This window comes from Budorcas taxicolor, chromosome 14 (genome assembly GCF_023091745.1).
Source record: "Budorcas taxicolor isolate Tak-1 chromosome 14, Takin1.1, whole genome shotgun sequence".
Classification (NCBI taxonomy): domain Eukaryota; kingdom Metazoa; phylum Chordata; class Mammalia; order Artiodactyla; family Bovidae; genus Budorcas; species Budorcas taxicolor.
In genome coordinates, this window is record NC_068923.1 from 17,818,467 (window position 1) to 17,832,066 (window position 13,600).

The following is a 13,600-nucleotide window of genomic DNA, read 5'->3' on the forward strand; positions in this document are numbered from 1 at the left end:
GGCCCTGGAACTCGTCACCCTGGCCTGTGCTGTGTCTCCCTGGGGACCCTCTGCTGGCCCCTCAGGCATTCCTTCAAGCCCAGATGATTCAGGAAAAGGGATCTTCAGTGGGTGCCAGGTTCAGCAAGGTCTTCGGGGAGCTCTGAGCCAAACTGGTGATATTCACCACGCTTAGCCTGACAGTAATGCCTGGAGACCTGGCCTTTTTTCTCGAGTTCTGGAAGAAGTACTATGATCCTTATACAAAGACCACAGGAGGGACTTCCCTTAGGTCCACTAGTTAAGACTCTGAACTTTAAATGCAGGGGGCACAGTTTCGATCCCTGGTCAAGGGGCTAAGATCCCACATCCTGCACGGTGCAGTCAGAAAAAAAATGAAATAAAATGACAGAGCAAGACGGACGAGGCAGGGCTTTGTCCTGGATGTAGCATTCATGGTGATGAGGCTTGGATTGAGAGAAGATCTTCTTCTCTGCCAGTGGGGATCACAGGACTTGTCTCCTTCAGGAGTTCTTGGCAAGAGCAAAATCGAGAGGAGAACATGGATACAAAATCATACAGTAAATGATTTGTTCTTTCAAAAAGCTCTGCAATTGCAAGGGATGTTTGTACCAAGCCAAGTCTCAATCTCTGTGCTTAAGCTTTGTTGTGAGTAAAATGAGGATGATAATATCTAAGTCCCAGAGTGGCAACAGGGATCAAAAAAGACGCTAAGTGTGAAATGCCTTACTCCGTTCTCTTGCCAATTTCGGGAAGTAGGTGGCACCCAGAATCAGAGCAGGAGGGTTGTTTGTTTTGGAGGAAGGAGGATTGGAGAAGAGGGGGGAGACTCAAAGCCTATCTATGTAACTGTGCAAAGGGCTTCCCATGTGGTTCAGTGGCAAAGAAAACGCCTGCCAATGCAGCAGACGCAGGAGAAATGAGTTCAATCCCAGGGTCAGGAAGATTCCCCTGGAGGAGGAAATGGCAGCCCACTACAGTATTCTTGCCTGAAAAATCCCATGGACAGAGGAGCCTGGCAGGCTACAGCCCATGGATGGGGTCGCGAAGAGTTGGACACAACAGAGCAACAGAGTACACACAACTGAGCAAAACAGGACTGCCTTCATAGACCACAAAGACCACTACGCCTTGCACAGTGTCCAGGAGCCCCCATTTTCGATGGATGAGAAGGCATAGAACCTGGGGTTCCTGAAATCTGCGACAATGGATTTTCCCAGGCTTCACTTCTCACTGACATTTGTGGGCTCAAACTCTGTCTCCTCCCAAAGTCCTGCTATTACTGTGAGATTTCAATGCCCTGGAAATGACTTATCCACATTCTTGGCCTCCTAAATAGTGTTTGAGGTCCGTTAAACGTAAAGCTGTTTGAATTAGAAAGAGCGCATTTGTTCAGTTGCTCAGGTATGTCTGACTCTTTGCAACCCATGAACTTGTAGCCCGTCAGGCTCCTCTCTCCATGGGATTTTTCAGGCAAGAATACTGGAGTGGGTTGTTATTTCCTCCTCCAGGAGATCTTCCTGCGACTGAACCAAGATTAGAAAGACCTGCACTTAAATCCCATCTGAGAAATGTCCCAAGGGCATCAGCTTTTTTTGGTCTGTTTGTTTGAGTATCAGCTTTTCATCTGTACATTGGAGATAACACTGGGACTCACCTTACCTGCTATGCCAGGATTAAACTACACGATGTCTGCTGCTGCTGCTGCTAAGTCGCGTCAGTCGTGTCCGACTCTGTGCGACCCCATAGACGGCAGCCCACCAGGCTCCTCCGTCCCTGGGATTCTCCAGGCAAGAACACTGGACTGGGTTGTCATTTCCTTCTCCAATGCATGAAAGTGAAAAGTGAAAGTGAAGTCGCTCAGTTGTGTCCGACTCCTAGCGACCCCATGGACTGTAGCCTACCAGGCTCCTCTGTCCATGGGGTTCTCCCGGCAAGAGAACTCCAGTGAATGGAAGGGTGGCCTAAAGGAAGACAGCCTCTGCAGCTTTTGCTTTCAGCCCTGGCTCCATTATGTCTTACCTAGAAGGTCCCTCCCATCTCCCTTCCATCCTGTCACTAGGATTGATCCTATCTGTGACCCAACCCCAGATCTGGAAAACTTGAGCAGCATAAACTCAGGCCTGTCTTTCCTGATCACATCTGTCTTTCGGCTTCCTGGCCCTCTCCCATTCTTCCACTAAGCTTCCTGTTTGTTTTGGCCTCACAGACATCCACTCCCCTGTTCTCTCATTCTCTTTTGGTCTATCATGACCCATCTCTTCAACCAACTTCACGCAATGGCCCTTAATTCATAGCTCAAGAGCTCCCTTCATTCCTGCTCTAGGCCCCAGAATCCAAGCCCAACAACTAGTTCCTCGAGGATTTCTATTTCCTTCCCTTTCTCCCCTTTTATCTGCAGTCTCCCTCTTGATGTTTCTTTCCTCTCCGTTTACAAAAAGGTTCAGTCCTGAACAAGTATCCCTCCTCCATCTCTGGGACCTCCCTTAATAGCTATACTTCTCTATCTAACATCTGCATCAATAATTGAAATTCTTACCACACAAAGAATGTTAAGACTCCCAGTGATCTTACAGTTGAGCTAAATATTCAACAAAGAGATTCTTGCTAATATATCATATATATTTTTTTCAAAGAAGTGAAAAAACAGAGGAGACCCTACAACTTATTTTAAGAATATGGAATCACTTGATTTTACAACCGAACAAGGTTGATAAAGTAAAGGAAAATTGCATTCAAATAATGAAATAATTCTAAATAAAACACTGGCAGTCTGAAGAGGAGCGTATATACAAAAAGATGGTACATTGTGAGCCACCAGGGTTTATTACAGGAATGCAAATTCATATTAACGTTATAGAACAGATTAATGTAATCTACTCTATTCACAGAAGTGAAGAGAAAAATCACCTTATCTTAATAGACTTAGAAAAGAATATTTGATAAAATTTCAATGACTATTCATTATTGTAAAAGTTTAGCAATATGTGAGTAACAAGAACCTATTCAAAGTGGTAACTGATGGGTATCTACAGATAAAATAATGGAACAATGTACACAATATTGGGTTGTTAAAAACCACTATTTAATATAAAGATCAAGGCAAGATTGCTCCCCTTTGCTCTTCCAGTCTATCTTCTGCAGGAGAGCTCAGCCAGGGAACTATGACATGAAAGAGAAAAAATTTATATAAAATATGAGAAGTAAAAATTATAGTTCTCGTTATTTACAGATAACGCATGTTCTTTTACATAAGAAACTCAAAGAATCTATAGACAGATTATTAGAATTAGCTAGAGGTTAGACGGACCTCTCCAGCAAACAAGGCTGTAGTAATTGCCATTTCTAGCTACTGATAGTTTGAAAAGCGACTTTCAAAGGGATGCATTTAAACTAGTCATATGTATATCAGTGGTACCTAGGTCCAAGTCTAACAAAATATTTGTAAGCCGTTTAAATAGAAAATGATAATATTTTATTGCACTAGAAGACTGACATAAATGTATAGTCATTTTCATAAATACGTCAGTTACTCCCAATTGCTCTGTGGATTCAGTGCAATTCCAATGAAAAACCTAATTGGTGATGTCATGAAACTTAACAAAAGCTTCTCTAAAATTTAAATAAAGGAACTTTAGTTTCATTCCTTGCAAACTCCTACAGTCTTGTGTTACCAAGAATAGCTGATATATAGTGGAGGAAGTCCCAGGTGTGTGGCATTAGCCTGTGCTGTGCCCAGTCACGTCTGACTCTGTGATCCCACGGACTGCGAGCCCACCAAGTTCTTCTGTCCATGGGATTCTCCAGGCAACAGTAGTGGAGTGGGTTGCCATGCTCTTCCTCAGGGGATCTTTCCACGGATTCAACCCAGGTTTCCTGCACTGCAGGCGGATTCTTTACTATTTGAGCCACCAGGGAAGCCCAAGGATACTGGAGTGGGTAGCCTATCCCTTCTCCAGGGGATCTTCCCAACCCAGGAATCAAACTGGCAGATTCTTTATCAGCTGAGCTGCCAGAGAAGCCTGTGGCATTAGCCTACTGAAGAGAAAAGTTCACTGTAAAACTAGAGCATGAGAAATAGCAGCATATTGTTGTAGCATATTATTGATAAGAGGGGGAAAAAATCTCTATCAGTGGAATAAAATAGAGAACCCAGAGCCAACCCCCTCCATGGACGGTAGCCTTGTCTGTACCAGAGTTGGTGCTGAAGATTACTGGGCGGAGGGTGGTCTGGACAATGAATGGTGTGAGGGAACTGGACGAGAGATTTAAAGGTAAAAAAAAAAAAAAGCAACGACTTACAATTTAAGAAATAATGATACAGAGGAGGATCTTAACGTCCTCAAGATTGAGAAGTGGTCCAAAATACATAGCATCAACAGAGAGTGAAGAAAGAAGTGAAACTGTAAATAAAAGGCAGTTTTCTACTCAAAGGGGGCTTTCCAATAGCTCAGTCAGTAAAGACTCCACCTGAAATGGCTGAGATCCCAGTTTGATTCCTGGGTCAGGAGGATCCACTGAAGAAGGGATAGGCTACTCATTCCAGTGTTCTTGGGATTCCCTTGTGGCTCAGCTGGTAACGAATCCACCTGCAATGTGGGAGACCCAGGTTCAATCCCTGGGTAGGGAAGATACTCTGGAGAAGGAAATGGCTACCCACTCCAGTATTCTGGCCTGGAGAATTCCATGGACTGTATAAGTCTGTGGGGTCTCAAAGAGTCAGACATGAGTGAGCAACTTTCTCTTTCAGTTTCACTCCTCAAAAGACACCACGGACAGGTGGATAAACAACTTCCACAAATGGTGAGATAATATCTGGACACATAAACCTAAGAAATTCTATAAATAAATGAAGAATTTGTACAAACCCATAAGACACAGATAAACGATCCAATAATAAAAATCAGCCAAATAGCAAGAATTTCCAGGGAACACGAAACATGAATGGCAGCAAACATATAGAGCCATTGGAGCATCATTACTCATCAGAAATGTGCAAATTAAAACCTGTTCTGAATGAAACGTCATTTCCAATCCATCACCCAGGCAAGATCAAAGTCTGATCTTCCACGTGTTGGAAAGACATGCAGCCATGGAAACTTGTGTCACCTGCTGATACCCCTGTGAAATGAAGTGCTTGTTTGGAAAGGAATGTGATGCTACCCAGAAAAACTGGAACACATGTAGTCTATAACTCAGCAATTGTCCTTCTAAATAGAAAGAAAAACTGGCACAGGTGTACCAGGAGGTGCATACCTGAATATTCATGGATATTCAGGAGTACATGAATATTCATGGAATTTTTATTGGAAACAGTGAACACATATACACACAGAGGAAACGACTCAAATGTCCCTTAAGAGTAGAATTCTTGAAATGAGTTCCACTGTGTTCTTAAATGAAATATTCTACAGAAATAGAGAATGAATGTACAGTACTTGAGTCAATATGACTCTCTCTCTCAAAAACACTTAAATAAAAAGGTCTCAGAAGAATACATATAATTTAATTATTTTTATCCAAATAAGTAAGCAATGAATCTTCATTATATTTCAATATAAATGCATATAAAATGCATCTTCATTATATATTTCAGTACAAAGATTCAGCTAAGCAATGCATTTCATATTAATATATAAAGAAAGCATAGGACTGAATAACTCAAAATTCAGAATAACACCAACCAGTGGGAAAAAGCCAACAGAATGGCATCAGATTACAAAAGGATGCACACGACAGTTCAGGGGTGTGGGCAGTGGTCTTTTCCTTAAACTGACTGATTGCATCCAGTTTTTAAAAAACTATTTTTAATGAACATGTATGAGTACACTCCCTCTCTATGTATGTGTATAATATATGCGTACAAACATTTTATCTGGTTAATCTATTTCAAAATGAAAAAAAAAAACCTTAAGATAGTAGGAAATACATTAAGTTAAGGGAGCAAACACTGATATCAAATAAAGTAATATATTGTGCTGAGCTTTGTGTCAAACTTGCATGTTTTCACACAAATCATGAGAGACCCAGAGGGAATGGAGCCCAGGTCTGGAGGCCAATGTCATTAACATTAGGAGGGACATTAGTGTTCCTCTTATAAGTCCTGTCCATTCTAAAGATGAGGAAGCTGAGGCTCAGAGGGTCACAGAAATTTTCCCAGAGTCACTGAGCTAGTTATTAGCAGGTTCCAGGACTAGCAGCCAGATTTGGGGCTCCCTGGCTGTGTTCTTCTTAGGAAGTTATTGCCTGATCACTGAGTCACATTCCCTGCAAGGGCATCTCGGAATGAAGGTGAGCAGCAGGTCTGGGGAGGTGGCAGGAGTCAGGGAGGAATGGGTCCCCGGGGTGTCAGAGCTATGCAGGGGTCCTTCAGCCCCCAGGACCATCCTATATGGTACAGTTTTAACCTCCTACTTCACAGAGGAGGAAGCAAGCCTCAGCGACAGGCTCACGACGAATTCCTCCCCTTTATAACTTACCAAGGAAAAGGTCTTGGCACAGGGCCTGGCGCTTCTGCAGGCAGGAATGATATTGACGTTCCAGACACTTCGATTACGAGAAGTGAGAAGGTCCTGGCCGCCTTCCAATGCTGTGTCCTTTCGAGAAGGAAGAATTTGTCCCCAAAGAACTACTGTAGTCATTTAATTTAATGATTCACCCACTTAAAATGATATACATATGTATATAACACAAATATCCTTTGCTTCTGAAGGCAAGTTCGTGTGCCAGACGCACAGCGAGGCCAGACAAACCAGAACACTGGAGTTCAGAGCAGAGAAAGGCTTACTGCAGGTGAGGGAGGGGCGTCCCAGGATATGCGATCAGGTCGTGCACCGTTCTCTGGTCGATGGTGGCCAATCCTTGGGTGCCGGAAGGTCCGAGAGTTACCAGCTAGTGATCATCAAGTAGTTGACTTCTTCCCTTTGGTGGTGGTTTTAGCGTCTGAAAAACTCAGGAAATATGCATGAAAATGTATTCTGGAGGTGCTTCTCAGAGGAGCCAAAGCAGAGGACCTGGGGGAAGGGCTGTTCCTGGGATGCCCCATGGGCTTCTGCCCCTATTACCTGTGGAGTTAAACAACAGCATCACTGTAGCCTATTAAGTTCAGGTCAGTTCAGTACTCAGTTGTGTCCAACTCTTTGCGACCCCGTGGACTGCAGCACGCCAGGCCTCCCTGTCCATCTCCAACTCCCGGAGTTCACTCAAACTCACGTCCATTGAGACGGTGATGCCATCCAGCCATCTCATCCTCTGTCATCCCTTCTCCTCCTGCCTTCAGTCTTCCCAGCATCAGGGTCTTTTCAAATGAGTCAGTTCTTTGTATCAGGTAACCAAAGTATTGAAGTTTCAGCTTCAGCATCAGTCCTTCCAATGAATATTCAGGACCGATTTCCTTTAGGAGGACTGATTTCCTTTAGGATGGACTGAGAATCCTTGCAGTCCAAGGGACTCTCAAGAGTCTTCTCCAACACCACATTTCAAAAGCAGCAATTCTTCAGTGCTCAGCTTTCTTTACAGTCCAATTCTCGCACCCATACATGACCACTGGAAAAACCATAGTCTTCACTAGACAGACCTTGGTTGGCAAAGTAATGTCTCTGCTTTTCAACATGCTGTCTAGGTTGGTCATAACTTTCCCTCCAAGGACTAAGTATCTTTTAATTTCATGGCTGCAATCACCATCTGCAGTGATTTTGGAGCCCAGAAAAATAAAGTCAGCCACTGTTTCCACTGTTTCCCCATCTACCTGCCATGAAGTGATGGGACCAGATGCCATGATCTTAGTTTTCCGAATGTTGAGCTTTAAGCCAACTTTTTCACTCTCCTCTTTCATTTTCAAGAGACTTTTTAGTTCCTCTTCACTTTCTGCCATAAGGGTGGTATCATCTGCATATCTGAGGTTATTGATATTTCTCCTGGCAATCCTGATTCCAGCTTGTGCTTCATCCAACCCAGTGTTTCTCATGATGTACTCTGCATTTAAATTAAATAAGCAGGGTGACAATATACAGCCTTGACGTCCTCCTTTTCCTATTTGGAACCAGTCTGTTGTTCCATGTCCAGTTCTAACTGTTGCTTCCTGACCTGCAGACAGATTTCTCAAGAGGTAGGTCAGGTGGTCGGGTATTCTCATCTCTTTCAGAATTTTCCACAGTTTATTGTGATCCACAGAGTCAAAGGCTTTGGCATAGTCAATAAAGCAGAAATAGATGTTTTTCTGGAATTCTCTTGCTTTTCCAATGATCCAGTGGATGTTGGCAATTTGATCTCTGGTTCCTCTGCCTTTTATAAAACCACCTTGAACGTCTAGAAGTTCAAGTTTCACATATTGCTGAAGCCTGGCTTGGAGACTTCTGAGCATTACTTTACTAGCGTGTGAGATGAGTGCAATTGTGTGGTAGTTAGAGCATTCTTTGGCATTGCCTTTCTTTGGGATTGGAATGAAAACTGACCTTTTCCAGTCCTGTGGCCACAGAGGAGTTTAACACATTTTCTGGCATATTGAGTGCAGCACTTTCACAGCATCGTCTTTCAAGGGTTTATTTGTTAATGTCATCACACTATCAACTCAATAGTTCCCGCTTTCTTTCCGAGTGTTTGAATTCTGAAAGACACTAATGATTTATTTGTTGCAACTTCTTTTTTCAGCAGTAAAGTGATGAACACCTTGAAGTGTGACAAGTAAATGCAAGTAAGTCCTGTGCCTGGCATTCCATCATTCATCGCATAAACCTCTTTTGAGATGTCCCAGGGACGGGGGAGCCTGGTGGGCTGCCGTCTATGGGGTCGCACAGAGTCGGACACGACTGAAGCGACTTAGCAGCAGCAGCAGCAGAGTTTGTCAGAGGAAGTCATGGACAGGACATGATCGCCGTTTGACCCCCGAGCTGGGGTCATTTCAGAGGCTCCTTACCCCTCCCCTGTCCTTGGAATGTAAACTCCAGCCACCTTCCCTGCAATGAGAACACTTTCCAAGAATGCAGCCTTGATGACTAAACAGCAGTTGGGACCTTCTGGATGGTCATATGTGATTGAACCCCAGGACCGCCTCTCTACAAACTTTGGCCATCAGGGCTGGCATGTGTGGAGAGTTACTTGTCTCCTGAGGCCCAGGACAAGCCTCTGCGGTAAGCCCCTGCCTATTAAACCTGCCACCTATACATCTTAAGTGGCCTCTTTCTTTGGTCTCTCCTTACCTTCCGGGTAATGGAACCAGTTTCAGACTTCACCCTGGCAAGCTCCCAAGGCTTCAAAGCAACAGAGCAGAAGTTCTGTGTGTAAACCTTAGGACCGGTTGGTTAGGGTCAAACCCTGATTCTGCCCCTTCCCAACTTGGGGGAGTTCTGTGGATGAAAGAAATGCAGCCTGCCTTCTCAGCCAACGAAGGATGCTGCGTCATCAAGTCGCCACCCTAACAGTGAGCTGTGAGGGAGTTTAGGGTGGAGACAAGCCCTCAGCCACGACAACCATCTGCAATAGGGCCCTTTGAAGCTGAAGCTCCAATACTCTGGCCACCTGATACAAAGACTCATTTGAAAAGACCCTGATGCTGGGAAAGATTGAAGGCAGGAGGAGAAGGGGATGACAGAGGATGAGATGGTTGGATGGCATCACTGACTCAATGGACACGAGTTTGAGTAAACTTCGGGAGTTGGTGATGGACAGGGAGGCCTGGCATCCTGCAGTCCATGGGGTCAAAAAGAGTCAAACATGACTGAGCGACTGAACTGAACTAGGCTGAACTGAAGGGACTCCACGTGGGAAAGAACAGGGTACTGGCCCTGTGTGGCTAAGGTAGGTATCAAAGCAATGATTCCAATGAGTCCAGACTTTTGCATCTATCCATATGCAAACAACACATACCTAGAAGAGCACTAAATTCATCAACTCAAGATATTTAGTTTCTTTAATTAACAATAATCTTTTGATGTTCTGGCTACTTGCTTTCTGTTGCACAGCACCTGTATATCCCGGCTCCCCTCTTACCTCTTAGGAGCAGACCCTCAAACGGTTTGAGAGGCTGTTTTCCTGGCTGAAGTCCTCAGAAAAATCCACTGAGTAAAATGATTTTCAACTTTTAGGCAGTGCTTTTTTTCCAGTCAACAACTAGCTGTGCCTAGTTTTCTCATCTAGGAAAAAAGTGAACAGTAACAGCATTCATCTCCTGGTGCGGCCATGTCAACTGTTGCTGTTCTTGTGGATTAAAAAATAAAAATTATTTACTTGGCTGTGCCGTGCTGTGGTTGTGGTACGTGAACTTTAGCTGCAACACGTGGACTCTCAGACGTGACGTGGGATCTAGTTCCCTGACCAGGGACTATCTGTGTGTGTGCACAGTCGTGTCTGACTCTTTTGTGACCCCATGGACTGTACCCACCAGACTCCTCTGTCCATGGGATTATCCTGGCAAGAATCCTGGAACGAGTTGCTATTTCCTACTCCAGGGATTATCTAGTGGTTTGGAAGTTCGTGTTTCTCTACTCAGTGTTAGCCAATGTCAGGTATTCAGTGCTAACCTGTAAACAGATTAACTGAAATCTCGGTGACATAGATAAGTTAATTTTTGCCCCATCACAGTCTGATGCAGGTCAGGCCACCACTGTCAGGAGCTTCAGAGGCAACCTCTGCTGTGTCTCCATTTTGAATTGGCCATTTTCTTGTCTGGGCTTATTCATTTTTTTTGTTTTCAGTTGTACCAATAGAAGAAACATTTATGTGAATATGTGTGTGTGTGTGAGCCTGTGTGTGTAGCTCACACCCACTCTTTTTCCTCCCATAGGAAGTCACATCACCTCTGCTCACCCGATTTGGCATGGACTCCATCATGAAGTTCCCTATCAGCTATGAGGAAGGCTGACAAATGCAGCTTCATAGCTGCAAAGAATTAGAATGAATTAGAACACCCACCATAACTGGCCAGAGGCTAGACTCCTTTCCTGTGTGTATTAAACATTGTAAATCTGCAGATGAGGAAACGTGCTCAGGCAGATTATGCCCTATGCACATAGTCCTAAGTCACATAAGTGGGAAATGGCTGAAGTTGGTTTCACATTGGGTCCTTCTGATTCTAATGGATCCCTAATTGATTTTTCTTTTAAAATTGCAGGTCTCTAGGTTGGGAGTGGGCAGGTGCAAGGTGATCATATTTTAGAATCTAGAGTCCGAATATACTGAAGTGTCCATTTACATTGAACTCTGCCTTTAAAAATGATCGTTTCATTAATGTTAAGTATGAAGATGGATTGAGGATGCCTTCAGTCCACATGTTGATGGGCACCTGCCTTGCATGATCCCGGGGGTGGTTTCAAGCGCCATATGGTGAGTAGAACTTGACGGTGGCTCCCTTCATTCAGCGTAATGGGAAATGCTACAGGGTGCTTGAGAAGTGAAAGTGATAGTCACTCAGTTGTACCCAACTCTGTGGCGCCGTGGACTGTAGCCCCTCAGGCTCCTCTGTCCATGGAATTCTCCAGGAAATATTACTGGAGTGGGTTGCCATTTCCTTCTCCAGCAGATCTTCCCCACCCAGGAACCGAACCTGGGTCTCCTGCATTGCAGGCAGACTCTTTACCATCTCAGCCACCAGGGAATTAAATTACGATCATGTATGAATTTAAACTGATCCTCTCAAACTGGTTAAACAACTTGAAAAGGCCCCCTTTGAAATACATGTACATAGATTAAAGATAGATGTACTTGCAAGGGAAATACGAGCGAACAAGAAGAAGAGATCAAGCAAGCACCTTGACCGGAAGAAAGCCTTTGCCAGCCCAGTCTTCAAAGAAAAACAAAGATGATCTGATCATACCTAATAAATTCTGGCCTAATTTTTAAAAATCTAAGTAATTTTATTTGAAATTGGATTTGCATTCATTATAATTTACCCTAAGTCTATTTTTTGGATCAGTGATTCTCAATATCGGGTGATTTTTCTCACCCCACTCCCTGCCCAGGGACATCTGTCAATGTCTAGAGACTGTTGGGTTTGTCAAAATTGAGGGTGGTGGAGTTGGGGTCAGGGTGCTAATGGCTTCTAGTGGGCAGGGTTCAAGGAAGGTGTTAAACATCCCATAATGCACAGGCCAGCCTTCATGCCAATCAGTTCAATTCAGTTCAGTCCTTCAGTCAAGTCCAACTTTTCTTGACCCCATGGACTGCACCACACCCTGTCCATCACCAATTCCTGGAGCTTATTCAAACTCATGTCCATCGAGTCTTTGATTCCATCCAACCATCTCATCCTCTTTTGTCCCCTTCTCCTCCTGCCCTCAATCTTTCCCAGCATCAGGGTCTTTTCAAATGAGTCAGCTCTTCACATCAGGTGGCCAAAGTATTGCAGTTTCAGCTTCAGCATCAGTCCTCATGACAATCAGCTGGTCTCAAATATCAATAAGGCAGAAGTTGAGAACCCTGCATTAGATGATGCTGGTAGGATTCCTATATAATTTACAAATATGGACAACAGATAATGTAAACCATAGTCACAACAGAGAATCCAGGCTGTGTTACACAAGAGTCAGGAGCTGAAATCCAGGCTTAGCTTCCTTTAGTTGTGTGCTTTCTGTGAAGTTCTGCAATTTTGCCTCTGTTTCCTCCTAAGAGGGTTATCTAGGGGTTGTTGTGAAGATGAAATGAGTTTAAAATGGTGACTGGTGCCTACTAGGCCCATCTATCCATCTGTTGATGGACACAGGCTGTTTCCATGTCTTGACTATTGTAAACAAAGCTGCTATGAACACTGGAATCCATGGGGATTTTCAAATTCATGTTTTTGTATTTTCTTGGCTATATACCCAGGGGTGGAACTGCTGGATCATATGGTAGTTCTATTCCCGGGCTTCTCAGGTGGCTCAGTGGTGGAAAAGTCACCTGAAGAGCAGGAGACGTGGATTTAATCCCTGGGTTGAGACGATCCCCTGGAGAAGAAAACAGCAACTCACTGCAGTATTCTTGCCTGGAAAATCCCTTGGACAGAGGAGCCTGGCGAGCTACAATCCATGGGGTCGCAAAAGAGTCTGACCTGACTTAGCAACTAGACAACAAAAACAAGTCAGCAGGAGTGGACTGCTGGAATCTACAGTGGTTCTGTGTTTTGTTTTCAGAGCAGCCTCCACATGGTTCTCCGTAGAGGCTGCACCAGCTTACGTTCCTCCAAACGGTGTACGAGGGTTCCCTTTTCTCCACATCTACTCCAACGTTTGTTACTTTATAGCCCTTTTGATGATGACCATTCTAACAGCTATAAAGGGAAGCCTCACTGTAGTTATGATTTGTATTTCTCAAAGGGAACTATTGTCAAAATGAAGACAGCTTACTAAACGGGAAAAATATTTGCAAATGATGTGACCAGTAAGGGGTTAATATACAGAATATATACATATACATATATACATATACATATATATACATATATATTTCACACAAGTCAATAGAAAACAATCAAACAGATTAAAAACTGAGCAGAAGATCTGACAGACACTTATCCAGAGAGGGCGCACAGATGACCAACAGGCACACGAAAAGACAGTTGCTTCTTTTTGCCACAGGATGTCACCATCGAAAGCCTGCTTTCTACAACAAAGTGAGACAATGCAGGCCC